The sequence below is a fragment of the Arvicanthis niloticus genome, chromosome 23 (genome assembly GCF_011762505.2).
Source record: "Arvicanthis niloticus isolate mArvNil1 chromosome 23, mArvNil1.pat.X, whole genome shotgun sequence".
Classification (NCBI taxonomy): domain Eukaryota; kingdom Metazoa; phylum Chordata; class Mammalia; order Rodentia; family Muridae; genus Arvicanthis; species Arvicanthis niloticus.
In genome coordinates, this window is record NC_133430.1 from 26,193,870 (window position 1) to 26,211,412 (window position 17,543).

General features: G+C 39.8%; 1 protein-coding gene across 3 annotated transcripts in view; it reads left to right on the top strand.

The window, feature by feature from the left end:
• Cep128 (centrosomal protein 128) overlaps positions 1 to 17,543 on the top strand; it is a 342,449-nt gene that overhangs the window by 247,274 nt on the left and 77,632 nt on the right. The window lies entirely within an intron of this gene.

A 17,543-nucleotide genomic window follows, 5' to 3' on the forward strand; every position in this document is an offset into this window, starting at 1 on the left:
ACATAATATTTACTTATCCAAATATTTTACTGAGTTTAAAATATCTGTTTTATATTTGAAATTACATGTGACAAGTATTTAATTATGTAACTTATTCAAAATGAAATTTGTACAGCAGAAATTTACAACTTTAGTGTTGTATCATCTTAACATGTTGGTAATATTCTCAAGTCATGGTTCAGAGTTGTTGAAATCTCCAGGAAAAAAAAAGAGTATATTTAAAATTTTAACATAAATTTAACCGACATTTGCACAGTTGATATCCGTCCTTACTAATTTCCAGGCATGCTTTTGAGTAAATGCGAGGGTATCCCTGACATTTCCCACAATGTTTTCAAATGAGAGAATGGAACCGAATAAGTAAGGGATAAATATATAACTATGTTGTAAAAATACTGTAGAAATGCAGGGTTCAAGCATGAAACAAGATACTGACTGTGCAAACAACTACCAGGAACAACTTGCTTTTCTGGGTAAATTTTTCAGGGATTTGAAGAATAAAAGTTAGATGTCGTTCTCCTTTGTAGTATAACATAATGCTTTGGACTGGCTACTTTATTGACAACATAGATTTACTGTTGCACAGTTATAGACATTGAGAATTTTAAAGATGAAACTACTTTCATCCTCTCTTCTAAGAACTTTCTCAATGGAGGCTGGCATCTCCATATGTCCTGAGATGGGAAAGGAAAGCCAAAGTGGCTTTGCTTGTTCCTTTTGCCATCGTTATAATGTTACTATTCTCATCATGAATAGTCCACCTTCTTATGCATTCACAACCTAAAGTCCCTAGCCTGCAACATCATCATGTTGGGATTTAAATTTGATGGGTAAATTTAGAAAGACCTATGTATTCTGATGAATCAGGGGAAGCAAGACAGGAGTCTTGGATTGAAGTTCAGTGGAGCCTAGTACTCTTAACTGTAAATATTGTTTCTGGAGTAGAGAGCAGAGAAGGGGATAGTTGTTGATCAAACTGCACCCATAAAGGCCTGTGAAAACATTGTGTTCCGAATAGCAGTCATATAGTGAAAGTCATTGCAAATGATTAGGGTGAAATGTTTGTGTTCTGTGAAGTTTAATTTCCTTGAGCAGGAAGGATAGAAATGGAGTCACCAATTCAACATCTATTTAATGATCAACTATTAGGAGCCTAGGATTGCTTTAGGTGTCCAAGTGTGCAATGAATGACCCAAAGCAACCAAATCAATGACACCTTGGTGCTTACATAGATAATACTTCCTGTTTCTGCAGAGAATATGAAAATGTTGAAGTGTTGCATTATGGGAAGGGATGGGTGTGTGTGATGTTTTAGAAGATCAAAGCAGATCATCCTGATTAAGAACCCAATTCCATAGATGGTGCTCTGGCAGATCCCCAGCCCGATGTTATTGGTAGGTTTCCAGAACTGCAGGCCAACCAGGGTACGGAGCTGAGATGACAAGGGAAGTTTACTTAGGCGTGTATCAGAGCCAGGGAGGGTGACTATGTGTAGATAGCACCTGAAGTGACATTTACTTTAGGAAGGGAAAGCTGTAAACTGAAGTGTTCGAAAGTTGGCCTATGCTCCACTTCCTGGTCCAGGACAGTGAAGGAGCAGCTGCGCTTCCATTCTCTGCAGGCCTGAACCTGCCCTTGTGGACCTAGATGCTGTTACTCCTACTTACGGAACACTTGGAAACTATGCCAAACATGGCCAGATTGCAGAAAAATCGACCCATAGAAGTTGTATCAGTCAGGGTTCTTTAAAAAACAGAATTGATAGACTGTATATGTCTATGTGTGTGTGTGTATATATGTGTATATGCATATATGTATACATGTATATATATATTTAATATATAAATGTATTTCAAAATACATGTATATTTAAAGGAGATTTCCTAGATTGGATTACAGGATGTGGTTCAGATAGTCCAGCAATGACTATCATGCTGGAGAAGCTGAGTTTGATTTCAGTGAAGGAATGCCCACAGCTACATGATGCATAGCCACGAATGCACATGCCACAAGCAGGCAGAAGCAAAGCTTCCTTCTTTTCTCTCGTTTTATCTGTGCTGCCATCAGAAGATTCTGCCTACATTTACAGAGAGTCTTCCTGCTTCAAATAATCTAATCATGAGCATCCCTCACAGGAGTGCCCAGGGGCTTTTGTTTTGGTTAATTCCAGATCTATTTAAGCTGACAATTATGTTTATCTATCCACAAAGAGTTTTTCCTTTTGTAGGTTTTTTTTTTTTTTTTTGACACAGATAAAGTATACAGTCTAACTTGGTGAAAGTGGGCAGTTTCAATTTACCCTTGAAAGATGGGGATTGACTTTTAGATGTTGACCAAAGGCAGCATCTGCTAGGAGCCAGCCTCATTTTCTTCCCACTTCCCCTGCTCCTGTTGTGTTTGCTGCCGGCTCTTGGGGTCTCACTCCTTCTTCCTCCACCTGTGTGCTGCTGCTTGTCCTGCTCCTGCTCATGTGTATCATGCACCTTCTGTCTGTTCTCCTCACTGTATGTATTTGCTTTAAAACGAACTGCATGTATTTGTCCTTAGATGCAGCTTTTGACATTGTGAATGTGTTACATAGAAAATCTGCCTTTACGTGCGTATATGCATGTGTGCATACTGGGCAGAGTAAGGACGCAGGGGTCATGATGGAAGTACTGGGGTTATATTGATCACTTAAGGTCAGGGAAGTCCTTTCTGATGAGATGCTTGTTGATGAGCCGTTGTGCATGTTACCCCACGTTACAACAACTCAGCACCAGACTCTTGCTGCCTCTACATATTTATATAGAAAGTGCTGGGCAAAGAGGTCATTGCTTGAAAGCAGAACCTTCGTCGTGTGTTTTAAACTCTTAGACCTACTTAAACCCTGAGGGTTAGCCTGGGAGAACAATACATTTTATTTTCCAAACAAAGACAACATTTTCTACTTTAGGGAATCTGAACACTGAGCAGTCTTATATTGTTTTCCCTGTTTTACAAGCCCCAGCCCTCTCTACCTTGTCAGTTACGATTATATGTACTGTTCCCAGCTAATGCAAATGAGAGAAGCTGCTGATGGAAGCGGGGATTTGAAAGAGACTTCTAGAGGTATCATGGCAACATGTAATTGAGTCAGTCAGTGTGCTGGTGGGGTTTACAGAGCCTGGCTTCTTTCTACATGCCATCCTCACTCTCTAATTTTGGGGAATCTATGTTTCTTTAGTTATGTATTCATTCATCTATATTTCCTCGATCTCCCTTTCACTCAAAATTGTGTAGAGATGGAAGCAAAAAAAAAAAAAAAAAAAAAAAAAGAAAAGAAAAAGAAAAGGCAAAATGCCTCAGTTGCTGTTTAATAATCAACCCCAGCAGGGAAGGAAAAGTTAATTAAAATCTATGAAAATGAAAGAAGTAACCTTTAAAGCTAGGCGGTGCAACGTGGTGGTGTTAATGTGACAATTTGTTAATGGACTAGGCAGCTGTAATCAGTATTAAACGTTACTCGAGGCTTCTTTATGTTTATGAAAGCTACTAATTAAAGGACGCAACGGCCTGTGAGATTATCCAGGCCGACCATTTGCCATCTGAACAGAGCGGGAAGGAAAGCACCAGCTCTCTTCTTCTGCTGTCACAAGTTGGCGACTGTCTTGCTTGCTTCTGTTCTTTAGCTTGCTCTTCGTTCAGTCCCTTCTATTGAAATGAGGTTCACATTTTAAATTCCCGTCAACAGTAAGGAGCTGAAACCACGAAAATCCCAACCTCTCCTCTTCTTAAACCGGGTTTGGTATGCTTGACTGCCCTTCACAAGTTCTCTCTGATGTCTGGTTTGGGGGAAAGCTGTCCTTTGAAGACCTTCTGAGTCTTTTGTTGCCTTGACACTGATGTAAAAGAAACAGGTCTAACAAATGAAAAATTTTGTGTTTTATAATCCATTTGTTGGGTGAAACAAAATCCATTTTGTACTGTTTGAAGCTTCCAAATGAAATAGTGATTTAATTTGTTGACTTGAATTCGAAGGACCTGGGTAAGTTATAGAGGAATCATTGTAATTGTCAGGGAGGACAAGGGAAGATTTGTGATTATGTAGTGTGTTTAGCCTAGCTAGATGAAAAAGAAAACAGATATCAGAGGTGAATGGGACTGTTTGCCATGTGCTCAGTATCCACGCACCGGCCTAACAATGACAACAATTACTGAGACTAAATGCAGAATCTGTTATGTGTTTTTACAGAGATTTTTGGGAGATGATTGCCATCCATATTCATTCCAAATAATTATTCTTCATGCCCACTGAGTAGCTCAGCTAAGACGATGACATTTAAAAACCAAAGTGCCGTGTTCAGCATTCCTGTGCTAGAGGCATATGCTGTAAAACAGTCAATAATCAAATCCCATGAGTTCATTCAGAATTATAACATGGTGGGCAAGAGACAAGTCCACTACAGTATCCAACAGCAGCAGGAGAGGCCCACTCTCCTCACTTCATACTGGTACCTCTGTGGCATGCTGTATAGCCTTCCCTGAAGGGGTTTGGTGCAAAGTGACTACAGGCCTAAATACCCCTGACTTTATTCTTCTACTTGTCAGTGTACCCCTATTTCAGACCTGGCTGTCTCCTCTAATTTTTTTTTGCCAGAAATACCTATTGCTGAAAGAATGGTGCAAACATTTTGGGACGATTAAAGCTTAGAAAATACAGAGAAAGCAATAAGGGGTACTGATAAAGTGTTCTGCACCTTTAATAACAGATAGTGATCATTAAATGACAGTGTGGGTGACTTGCTTTTTCCTTTTTCCTCATCTGATAGTCTCATCTTGGGGTTCAGGATAGTAAGCTACTGGCCTCAGATAGCGGGGGATGTAAGGATAGAGTGGAACGCAGCAGAGCCAGTATTTTGTATTTTCTCCTTTCTTCTTGAATTCTGTGAACACTTTCTTTTTTGATAGTTCATTTTTATTATTTACTTAAAATTCCATGGGTTATTGGTATAACTCAGAGTAGACTGTTTCCCTAATGTTGAATTTAATCCTCTTCAACAAAAAATTATTAGGCAAACAAGTCTTAATTAAATAGTATTCAGAACTAAAGCTTCTAAATATAATAACAAAGAATTTGAGTCCATTGATATGTAAGGAAGATATGAGAACAGAATATACTAGAACAATGGTGTGATTGAAGTAGAAGCAAGATGATCCAAGAACACAGGTGTCTGAGTGGAGTTTGAACGTGAGCTGTGTTGTGCATTGGATCTGAAACGTCTCCAAAGGCTGTAGGTTGATGACCGGGAAACTTGCAAGATGTGTGTCCAGTCCAACGGGGTTAAATTCCTTTCAGTGGATATTTAAAGAGACACTGCGACAATGATCCATTTCACCTTTTTGGCTTCTCTCCCACCAAGGTGAACAGCTTTGCTCTGGCTCAAATGCCCCTCCCAGATGGGCTTCTCAGGTACAGACCCCAAACAGCAAGTCCGCCTGACGATGGAAAGACACTTCAGAAGCCACAATCTGAAATAAGCCTTCCCTCTTTTAAATTTTATTCTCTCAGCTTTTCTGTCACAGTGTGGTTTTGAAAGTTAATAGAAGATATTTGCTTTGAGCTGATATTGTGGACATTATAAGGAGATACTTTGTTGAAACAGATGATAATTCTTTTAAAAGTAAGTTTTAGGTAGATCTTTTATAAAGCAAGTACTTAGGAGTCTACAATGAGAACTACTGCCCTTCTTACATATCCAGAAAGAATTTAATAAGAGTTAATTTCCTTGGAGTTTAGCTAAATGCCTGTGTAATGGTTTGAATGTAAAATTACTCCTTTATGCTCAGGTGTTTGAATACATTCTGTGAAACTGGTTAGGAAGTTTTGTCAAGTTGTAAAGCCATTAAGAAATAGGGCCTAGCTGAAGGACCAGCATTAGTGGAGACAGGCTTTGGAGGGTTATAGCCTGTCCACATTTCTGGTCACTTTATCTGCCTCCTGGTGTCCACATCACATGCATGGCTCTGCCTTACAGTCTCTGTCATGCTTTTCCTCCTATGATGGACTAAAGTGCCCTGAAACAGTGAGCCATGGTGCTTCCCCCAGTTGGTTTAGTTGTGTGATTTACATTGCATTGGGAAAGTTACAAACATCTTTCCCTTCTCAACCATATACATGTTTGGTATCCAATCTGATGAGTAGTTCGCAGCCACAGAGTGTTTTTAAATAAAATGGATTAAGAAATACTGCTTAAGATCCACATCCCTAGAAAGTTTAAGTGTGGGATTGGGATACTGTGAGACGCAAGTGGGAATAGGAAGGATGCTTTGTTCAGGATGCTTATCTGCAACTTAGTTTGGAATTTTTGTGTAATATTTATAAGTAGAATGAGCGTACACTTTAGAAATAGAATAACCAGATAGGACCCGAGCTCCCACTACTTTCCCGAGTTCTCTTGTGTGGATGTTTGGACATGAGAGTTTGACAATGGGCACCTGCTTTTCTCTCTGTCCACCTGGCTCTTTGAGATAGGGTCTGTCTGCTAGTCCTGTAGCTTGGCATTTCAGCTATATTAGCTGACCCACAAGTACCAGGGCTTCTCCTGATTTCTCTTTTCTTCTCTGTGTCCCTCACCTCCAAGCCCTGGGGTTCAGGCATGTGATGCCACGCCCAGCTTTTTCTATGGGGTCTGAGAATCCAAACTCATGTCTATGTCCTCCATGCCTGTGAAGCAAGCACTTTACTCCATGCCATGTCTGTACTTGTGCAATGTCTTAAGAAACAACATTTTGATTTACTCCTATCATCCCTCTGGCATGTAGCTAAACTATATTGTTTGACAACTTCCTCTGCTGGTTCTCCACTTACTGAAGTCAGCAACAGAGACTTAATTTTTAGTTAATAATGTCTAAGGAGAGAGAGCCAGTATGTTGCAGCATGTCAATTTCAGGGAAGAATAGCGTATCTGGGAGAGTGTGAGTGGTTTTATCCTACTAATAAATGTGTAGTGCTAACATGGTCCTGCTGTACAAGTTCAGTAGTCTTCAATGCATGTTGAAAGGAATAATAACAATTATCATATCTGCAAATTGGTGTGATAAAGTTAATTATTAGTCAAAAGGGATATGTACATCATCTCATTTAAATATTGTCTTTAATTTTTTGCATTCTTCTTATTTTTTGAGATTATAATGCAATTACATCATTTGCTTATTTCCCTTTTTATTTCTCCAATCCTTCCATATACCCAGCCATGCTCTTTTCAAATTCATGGCCTTTCTTCCCACTATTTGTTGTTCTATGCATATATATATATCATACACACACACACACACACACACACACACACACACACACACACATACACACACACACACACACACACACACACACACATATGCCACACCCAGATTTTTTTCTGGGAGCTGGAACTCATTTTACTTACAAACCCTCTGTGACATCTACCTTATTCCTAAGTACATACATACAATCTGCTTAGTCTGTATAGTGTTACTTGTACGTTTGTTCCCAAGACTGACCATTTGGTGTCCCATACCCAGTTGATATAGTCTCCCCTGGAAAAAGCCATTTCTCCTGCTTTCAGCATTCCGTAGTTGCCTCTAGTTCTGTTTTATGAATGACATCTGGTATTTCCCCATCCACTTTAGCATAACTATTGTTGTCCTTGTTCAGCTTCTGTTTAGGCCTTCATGTTGGGGAGACTTTATGTGTGTAGCTTCTGATATTTCTAGGAAACACAATCTCACACAAGCTTGCAGATTCTTTAGCTCTTAAACTATTTCTGCCTCCTCTCCTGCTGGGCCTTAGGTGTAGGAGGTGTGTTATAGATGAACTGGGTGCCACAACTCTGGATTTTAATTGGTTGTGGTTTTCTGTAGTAGCCTCCACACATTGCAAAAAGACATTTCCTTGATGAGGGTTGAGAACTACACTTACCTGTGATGATAAGAACAAATATATATAATGTAGATAGAGATTTTCTGTTTAATAAGATGATGGTTATAAGTTCTCCATGGTCCATGAGTTCACTAACCATAGGTAGGTGATTAAGTTTTTAGAACGAGGTATGGTTTCTCTCCTGTTGTACAAGTCTGAAGTTAAATTAGAGAGCTCTTGGTTACTGCCAACCTTTGTGTGCTCTTAAGGTTATCATGCAAGGCTTGGTTTTGTGGTAGTAGTTCATAGGCATCATAGGTGGGTGTGGCTGTTGGTTGCTTTCCTTCTCTGGAGACTTGCATGATGCCTTCTGGTACCATGAAAGTTAGTCCACAGGGAGGAGGCTTTCCAAGCACTTCCAGCTCAGGGGGCTTCTGCTCCTACGTCTAAAGTTTATGGTGTCATCAACAATAGGGACTTACCTTCCACCTCTGTGGAGCAACCAAGACCAATAGCAATAGCCTTTACTGTTTTGGTTGTCTCCTAGACAACCCTGAATCAAAAAAGGGCTCAAAACTCAAAACCCTAACTCAAAAACTCAAAAGTGTGCTTGTCATGCTTGGTTTTGTGTGTGTGTGGTTTTTTTTATTCTATGATCTTTTGTACTTGGAGGGAGCATTGTAGCCCAGATGGGAAATTTTTATTTAAATTATATATGTAGATAGATGATAGATAGATAGATAGATAGATAGATAGATAGATAGATAGACAGACCGAGAGATTGTAGGTAGGTAGGTAGGTAGATAGACAGACAGACAGACAGACAGACAGACAGACAGACAGAGAGATGGTAGATAGATAGATAGATAGATAAATAGAGATAGAGCAAATAGTGTCATCCTTATGACTTTTGTTTCTTCGTCACCATTTAGAGTAATAGAAAGAGGATGGGTTATTTTGTATCCAAATTGACACCAATGCTTATGTTCTATCTTTTATTCATACAGGGAATGGTAAATACTTGATTTTGTTTCCCCCGAAAGTAAGGTTCACACAAAACAACAAAGTACTTTTAAGGATACATTGTTATGTAAGTTTTTATGATCATTACTTCTGTCTAATTCCAGACATAAGCCCAGTAGATCCCACAGCTGTGAGGACACACTTCCATTTTCTTTCCTCCACCTTCTTGTCACTTTCCAATGTATCTCTTGTCTGTGGGTTTGCCTGTCCAGCCTTTCCCTGTAACCAAATGATATAACATATATTTAAGGATCACCTTTGTTTCCTCAGTCATCCTTTGATGTGAAGTTGGGTTGTTTTCTGTAATTAATTTGGCAATTAAAGACACTTCTCATCACAAAAGTCTCTGCCAAGTTTGCCGAGCCAACCCCGAAGCCAGGGCACATGAATGTCTAGGAGAACTTTGGAAAATGAGCTCTGAGTACCTCTGTCACTGTTTCTTTTGTTGTTATGACAAAATAACCTGACAGAAGCAACTTTCGGAAGAAAGGGTTTGTTTTGGGCTCATAGTTCCAGGTTACAGGACATCATAGCAGAGAAGTCACAGTAGCAGGAGCTTGTGGGAGTCAGTCACTTTGCATCTGTTGTCAAGAAGCAAAGCACTCTGAAGACTTCTGCTCACCTTACATTTTCTTTTTATATAATCCAGGACCAAGCCAAAGGAATGATGCTACCCAGTGTTAGGATGAATCTTCACAGAGTACTTATCAAGATAGTCCCCTAAGCATGCCCAAAGACTAACCTAACCTAACCTAACCTAACCTAACCTAACCTAACCTACCATAGCTATGTCTAGAATCTTGTCTAGGTGATTTTATAACCTGTCAAGTTCCTAATTATTACTGTCCATCAAACCTTCTCTAATAAACACTGAATTTATTAAAGGTAGCATATTGTATTTTTATTTTTTGGAAGCATTTGCTAAATTTCATTTCTTTACTGACTGTCTCTCTCTCTCTCTCTCTCTCTCTCTCTCTCTGTGTGTGTGTGTGTGTGGTATGTTATATGTTGCTATATGTGGATGCATATACTTGCTTGTACGTTATATATGGAAATCAGAAGTTGACACTGTTTTTGGTAATTATTCTCCTCTCTCTCTCTCTCTGTATCTATCTCTCTGTATCTCTCTCTCTCTCTCTCTCTATCTATCTATCTATCTATCTATCTATCTATCTATCTATCGAGACACTTGGCCTGTAATTCACTGAGTTGCTAGGCTCTTCTATTAGTGAGATGCAGGAATTTGACTGCCTCTGCCTCAATACTAGAATTACAAGTGGACACCACTGTGCATGGCTGTCTAATGTAAATTCTGGTTGATTTAATATTTGGGCCCCATGCTTGCACAGCAAGCACTTGACCCACAGAGCTATCTCCTGAGGACCATAAGCCACAGTTTTGCTCTGTCTTTGCCATCAAATCAGCCACCAATCTCTTCTCAACACATTTCCTTCCTGTTTGGAGAGCTTCTTTTAGAATCCTGGACATATACTAATTTAATCTGTCTTTTAAAAGATGTGTTTATTTTATGTAATATATATATATAATATATACATATATACATACATATATATGTATATGTATATGTATGTATGTATGTATGTATGTATGTATATGTGCATCTATCTACACACCAGAAGAGGGCATCTGATCCCATGAGATGACAGTTATAGAAGGTTGTGAGCCACCATGTGGTTGCTGGAAATTGATTGAACTCAGGACCTCTGAAAGAGCAGCCAGTGCTCTTAACTGCTGAGCCATCTTTCCAGGTCACTAATTTAATCTTCAGAAACAAGCCTTGACTTCACCTTTCTTCCTAACAATGTTAACTAAATAGAAGATTCTAGGATGTTAGCCATTTTCCTTTTATGTTAAAAAAAGATGATGCTCTTTATGGCAGTCTGTATTGATCTGATTTTTCTCTCTAGAGTTAATTTTTTTCTTGTTGATTTCAGAGGACTTTGACTACCAGGTGTCCTGTTCCTATGTGGGGTCCCATGGGTTTATTCTGTTTACCATTCTCACGTTTTCTTCAATCTGAAGTTTATGTGCTTTATTAAAGTTTGGAAAATTTCCAGTGTGTGAGCAAGTGATTGCTATCTAATGCTGAGATTTGTGTGGATTCTTGTCTGTGCCATGATCCTGTATTGGCATCACTCAGAACTGTGCTAGAAGTGGTCATTCATTGTCCTATTGCCCATTAATCACATGTCTTTATTCAGCTGATTTTCATAAAGCATTCATATTTCTGACTCACCACTGTTCTTCTCATTATAAAGTGCTTAAACTGTGTATTTATGTGTGTATTTGTGACCCTAGTTCAAAAAAAAGTAATGCAGGTAATATATTCAGTTAATATAATTGTGTCTCTGTTGTTTTAAATAATATCAGATTCTTATGAACATCTTCATTATGTAAAAAAATACACATGTGGATAACATAGATTGTGAGGCGGGCATTAGAGCAGATTTTGAAGACAGTTCTGAGAAGCAGTTTCTGTTCTTGAAATATTTTACCCCACCCTGGATCTTACATGTTCACCTTGTCATGTACCTTTTGTAGGAATGTCTACATTGTATACTTTTGTCTATATAATTATATTCCAGTGTAGGCATGGCACTCGGGATAACTTTTAAAAATATTAATAACTTATGGAAGACCTAAGGATGTTCTTTGGAGTCAGCAATTATGACAGATGTAACATACAAAAATTGGCCCTGAAGGGCCACATTCTCACAAGTCCTTCTTGGCTACAGGCATCTTTGCAAGGCTTTCATTGAATTCTGTGTATCTCCTGTGGTGTCCTCTCTGCCATAGGGACTGCATGTTGATTACCCGCTCCTCTGATCATTGTTCATGAATGCCCTTAAATGTGTTCTCAGTAGAATATATTACTTATTAAAACTTCTATATTATACAGGTTTCCTGTTACTCTGTATTACATATCACAAACTTGGTGGATGGATGTGGGGTCAGACTTAATATCAACCAAACTCAAGGCTGCACTCCTTCATATAGGGTTATAAGGAGAATCTGGCTCCTTGGCTTTTCTAGCTTGTAGAGGTTATATTCAGGCCTTGGCTCGTGTCAGCCTTCCTCAGTTTTCAAAGCCAGCGTAAACATATAGATACATGCTATCTGTGGGAATTTCCCAAGTAGACACTGCTGGTATTTGACATGGGGTTACACTTTATAACAAGCATGCACTGTCTGCCATCCTCTTGCAGCGTGTTATAGAGACATTCTGGCTGGCATACCTCATCCACTACCCTAAACTCTCCAGCCCAGTCCCTGGTCTGGGCCCCTCCCCCCAGATTCATATTTTATTCCTATATAACCTGGCTATTTTGGCTCTCCTGCTCTCTGGGCTCACTCCTGGCCTCTTGGCGCCTAACCGTCCTCTCTCTCCTTCACCCACTTCTCATATGGCCTGGTTCAGCAGGCCAGTTGTGTTCTCTTCCGGACGCCTCCCCCTTATATCTATAATAACCCTAGACCTCTTGGAAGCAGTTATGTCCTCCTTTCATTTATTTTTTGTATTCATTCACCTATAACCTAGAAAACTTTATGGATCTCCCTAGTAGCTGCATCAAGAAACAAAGACAATAAAACAAACAAACAAAAACCAAGCAAGACTGTTTTCTAGGTTCTATAAATAAGAGATGATCAAAGAAATTAAATAAACAGAGGTTGCATAGACTCCAAAATGTATTTAGCTCCTAGAACGTCAAGGGAGAACACAGTCCAGGAAAAACTGCCCTCTAAGCTAAGGGATTTCAAACGTCGTGCTTTGTGAACAGTTGAGAATGGTGTCTATGGGAACAGGCACTTCACGCCCTCCCTCATTTGGGCAGAAGATGCTTAACCTTGAAGAAGGGGTTACAATCAATCACAGAATTCTCTTTCTCCTTTTGTTAATCAAGGGTCTTTTAAAGCAAAGGTAGCCCTTTGGCCAATTTAGGGCAGTGATTTAGTTTTTAATGAACACACCCTTACTTTTTCTTTTTCTCTTTGTAGAAATGACAAAAGGTTACTTGTCGGCTACATCAGAACTTTCATTCTGTAACTTGGTTTTTCTTAGCCTGAGAGCTAGGAAGGAGCAAGGCGGGGCCGGCTAATAAGCTCTTGTGCCTTTTTTCTTCTGTACTGTTGAAGTTTGGGGAACATTTTCCCAGAAATTAATTAGGTTTAAATGAAAACACAAGTACCTGTGTTTATGTGTCGTACCACATAGCCAAGACTGACAGTGACCCATAAAACCATTTATTTATTGAAGCATCATGCATTGGGCCAGTTCAGCCCCATGTGGACTAGTATGTTGTCTCAGTGTCTCCGGGACCACAAGGGATAGACAGAGGTTTTCAATGTCGCTTCTTTGTAAACCTGTGTTCTCTGTGCTAAGGTCTGAGGAAATGCTGATCTCTTTGTGGCATGTTCTCTGATGGCCAGTTGGTGGCAGTAGATATGACAGAGTTTTAATACTGTAGCTTCCTGTCTCAGGTGGAGTCTGAGGACATATTTAGTGGCCTCTTTGTTTTGTTTGTTTAAAATTACAGCTGATACTTTTTACACATTTTATTGATTTCACAAGGGATACTTAGGGTGAATTTTAAAAGAAGTAACATGTCTAATTTTTATTACATACCTGCCAGTATTTTAAATGTTTTGTGTCTCTCTTTGTCTCTTGGTCCCTAGTGGGGATTCTTCCTATAGATACCAAGATCTATGGCAGCAAGTCTCTCTAGGTAATTAACAGGAGAGTGTGTACATAACTACCTCGTGTACTTTAAATCATACCTAGATTACTTACAATAAGCAATATAATGTAAGTGATACATTAATAGTTATCTTTTTAGAGCACATTGACAAAGGGAGAATAAATTTGTAAATGGTCATTGCACACAAAAGTTTAAAAGAGTATTTTGGGGCTATGATTGGGTTAATCCAGGTATATGGTACCCAGAGAGTCAACAATATTAATTTAAAGTCAAATATAGTTGGTTATATTTACCTTATTACCTTGAGATATATAATAAAATAGCAAAAATATTTGCTGGCCTGCATCATTTTGAGCTGGAAAATTATTCAGTGATCATTTTTTTAAAAAATCCCCAACTTTTCCTTATTGCTTTATAAGGTATTTTTTTTGTTGTATGCTAATATTCTAAATGTCTGGTTTCTCAATTGCTTGGGGTTTGCTTTCCTACAGTCACATGTGAGGCAGCCTGGAGCAGAGAGCCGCCAGTGTAGACGGCCAGGCCCAGGTGGACTTCTTCCAGATTGTTAAGCATCAGTGAAGTTTTCTCTCAGTTGGTGGAAGAATCAGACGCTGTACAAGCATGTGTGGTTGACGAGGGAATGGTAGAACAAATGGTAGAACAGTGCAAGTCTTGAGATGGAGAGGAGGGTAGCCCTTGTTTCATGAAAACCAAGGTGCAGAGTAGAAGTCGTGGAGCTCAGAGTGAATGTCTTGGAGCTCAGTCCTCATCTGTAAGATGTTAGCATATATCAAAGGTTCTTAAATTACTGTCATTTAAAGCATTTATTTCCATCATGACACTATGGGGGGTCTGTCTCAAAACAGGAGGAAAGCTTATTTCATGACCCTTATGTCTCTTACTTCAGCTTTCCCTGAAGCAGCTTCCTTTCAGCCTTTTAAATTATTTATTAGCAGTGCATACTAGATAATGTGTATTTCACTTATAAATAGAATTCTACTTCTTTAGAGAAAATGAAAGTTTGGGCTTTCATTATTTCTGCTCTTCTAATTTTACAGTGTCAATAATTACAATAGCTTGATAGCCAGGGGCAAAAAAGAAAAAGAAAAAGAAAAAAATGACCATTTTCTCATGTATGTAGCTAATGTCTTGATTATCAAGAGTGCACCTGTAGCTAAATCTGTCCTGTATGGTCCCTTGTGAGATGCCATGTGCTACTTTGATTTCATTATACCATTAGGACTGTACACAAAGGAAGATACACAGACTAAAATTTGAATATTGAACTTTGGAGAATTTATATTCCCCACCATTCTTAGTAAAGGACAGGACACACAGGAGTGCTGAGTTGGGGCTCTGACTAACTGGGTAGAGCAGCTAGTAGCTTAAAGCTTCTGGCTACACGCCAAGGTTCTTCTCCCCGAACTGTTGCTGGAACTGCTGATGTACCTCAAGTGGTTTCCTGCCCAGTATCATCAGCTTCCCTGAGTTAGGAAGGGAATGAGATGTTTTATAGTAAATGATGAAGAGAAAATAGCTATTTCTAAGCGTGACGTCCAGCATTTTAAAGAGGAGTCAAGTTTCTAGTTGGCATGTTGGCGGTGCACAGCTGGGTGTGATTTACCTTTTAAAAACAACTACATTACCTACTTTTATGACGCTAGAAACGAGGTAACTAAGACAAGACAGTATCAAGTTTCCTTAAATACCATGGGACTGGTTGCAAAGATTGCAAAGGAAGTGGTACAAAAACCTTTGTGTCGTGTGACCCTAACTAACTGTGCTTCAGAACACAAAGTGGAACCAAACAAAACCAGAGGCTTCGCTTCCCATATGTGATCCCTTGCTTTTTTTTTTTTTCCCCTGAGGAAAGATTCCTCTTCCAAACACTATACATCATAATGAGTTAGCGTAAGTTAATTTAAAAAATGGTGCCAATCTAAGGGAGGCGCTCAGGGTGCTATGCTTGTCACTAAATTCTTTTCATTAAGTGATGGCCATAGAAGCTGCTCAGAGACAGCAGCTTCTGAGGCTGTTGACTGTAATAAAATAATAAAGCAGAGCTTGAGGGTGCCAGCTGAGCTAGGGTGCTTTCTGAGAACAAATGAGGGCTCATTATGATGAGAGGCACTAGCCACACCAGTGGGGACGTCACCTCGTTGACAGGTTGAACATCTTTCTGTATTCTCCTAGCTTCCTTCTGTTGGCAGTAGGATGTTACTTGTCAGCCACCATCAGTAGCTAGGCTTCACCAACACAGGCTTACAGTCCCATTCTTCATTCCCAACAAAGGTATATGAGTTATGCAATTTGGGGGTTTAAGTTAAATTTCAAAGGTAGAGAGGGAGTTCTTAGAAAAATGGGGAAGTCCAGACTTTGTTATCAGAAGATTCCTGAAGCGAGCAGGAGTGCAAATGTGTGCACTTTCAAAACTAAGTAACGGAAGGGTCTGATTATGTACAGCACGGTGCAACTGAGTGCACATTGTGCTAGGTAGATAGATTATAAGTCGGGAGAACAAGGCTGCAGATATGCCTTTAACACTACTGAGGTTAGTTATGGTTTCATGTAGGCTACAGGTATGCCTTTAACACTACCAAGGTTAGTTATGGTTTCATGTATTTATTGTCAGCACAAACAACAAAATTACTGATCTTGGAAAGGGGTACTAGTCACACTCAGTGGGGACAGTATTGTGTTCCTTCACCTCTGTGGAAGTCTTAAAATATATTCTCCTAGATTCATCCCTATTTGTTTCTATACCATGTTGCCAGGCAACCTGAAATGCCAATAAAAACTCCTCTCCGAAAACAGCACTATGTTGCTTTATTGTCAATTCATTTGATTATGGGAAGCTTTGGCAGGAGAGTTTTGCTTCTCAGCCATGACCACTAGCTAGGCTTTAGCAAAACTTGTTTCTAATCCTTAAGTTCTTAAGTTCTCAGTTGGAGTGGTACTGAGCTATGCTGAGCCGCCGGTTGTGTGCTCTCGGCAGGACATCAGGCTGGGTCATCTGTAGCCACTGTCAGATCAGCTGGACAGCTCTGCTTCTGGGCATTTACTGGCTGCCTACTGGAGCAGCCTTCAGGGTGGCAGGAGTAGGAAGCATCCTGGGCCACGGGTCTCTTATCATTCACAAGTTATCTAGAGCTTGTTCATATGGTAAGGACAGTTACACAAATGTGTAAACACCGAGGTTTTTAACGTGGCATCAGATCCTTTTTTTTTTTTTTTTGGTTTTTCCAGACAGGGTTTCTCTGTATAGCCCTGGCTGTCCTGGAACTTACTCTGTAGACCAGGCTGGCCTCGAACTCAGAAATCCGCCTGCCTCTGCCTCCCAAGTGCTGGGATTAAAGGCGTGCGCCACCACTGCCCGGCATGGCATCAGATCCTAACACTAGCCTGGATGCAGGAAGATCCCAGTGCAACCTAGACAAGTGGAAGGAAGCATGAGGGTGAAGGACAGCTGGCAATCCAATAGACTCATTTGTTTCTATACCTTGTTGCTAAGAAACCTGAAATGCCAATGAAAATGTGCCCCAAACAGCACTGTGCTGTTTTATCATTGATTCTCATGATTAGGGGAGGCTTTTGGAGACAAAGTCATTTCCTTTAAAGAATACAGAACAGAAACTGCCTATGACTCCTCCCTAGTGCAACACTGTATCTTGTGGGAATTGCCTTTTACCTCTGTAGCTCTCTTAGTGCACAGTCTCAAAGGCCTGTTACCATCCATTATCACCTACAGTGATACCTCCTATAGTTTCAGAGCAACACCTGCAGGGGATGACACACACACGTGTTACTGAGTCTCTTTCATGTTGCTTCCTCCTGCTGCTATCTAGTTTAGCACTGGCTAAAATGTTTGTGTCTGTCTTGGTGATATGTATGTTGGATCTCTTCCAGTTATGTTTTACTTTAATTTTGCACCAGCTCTTGGTCAG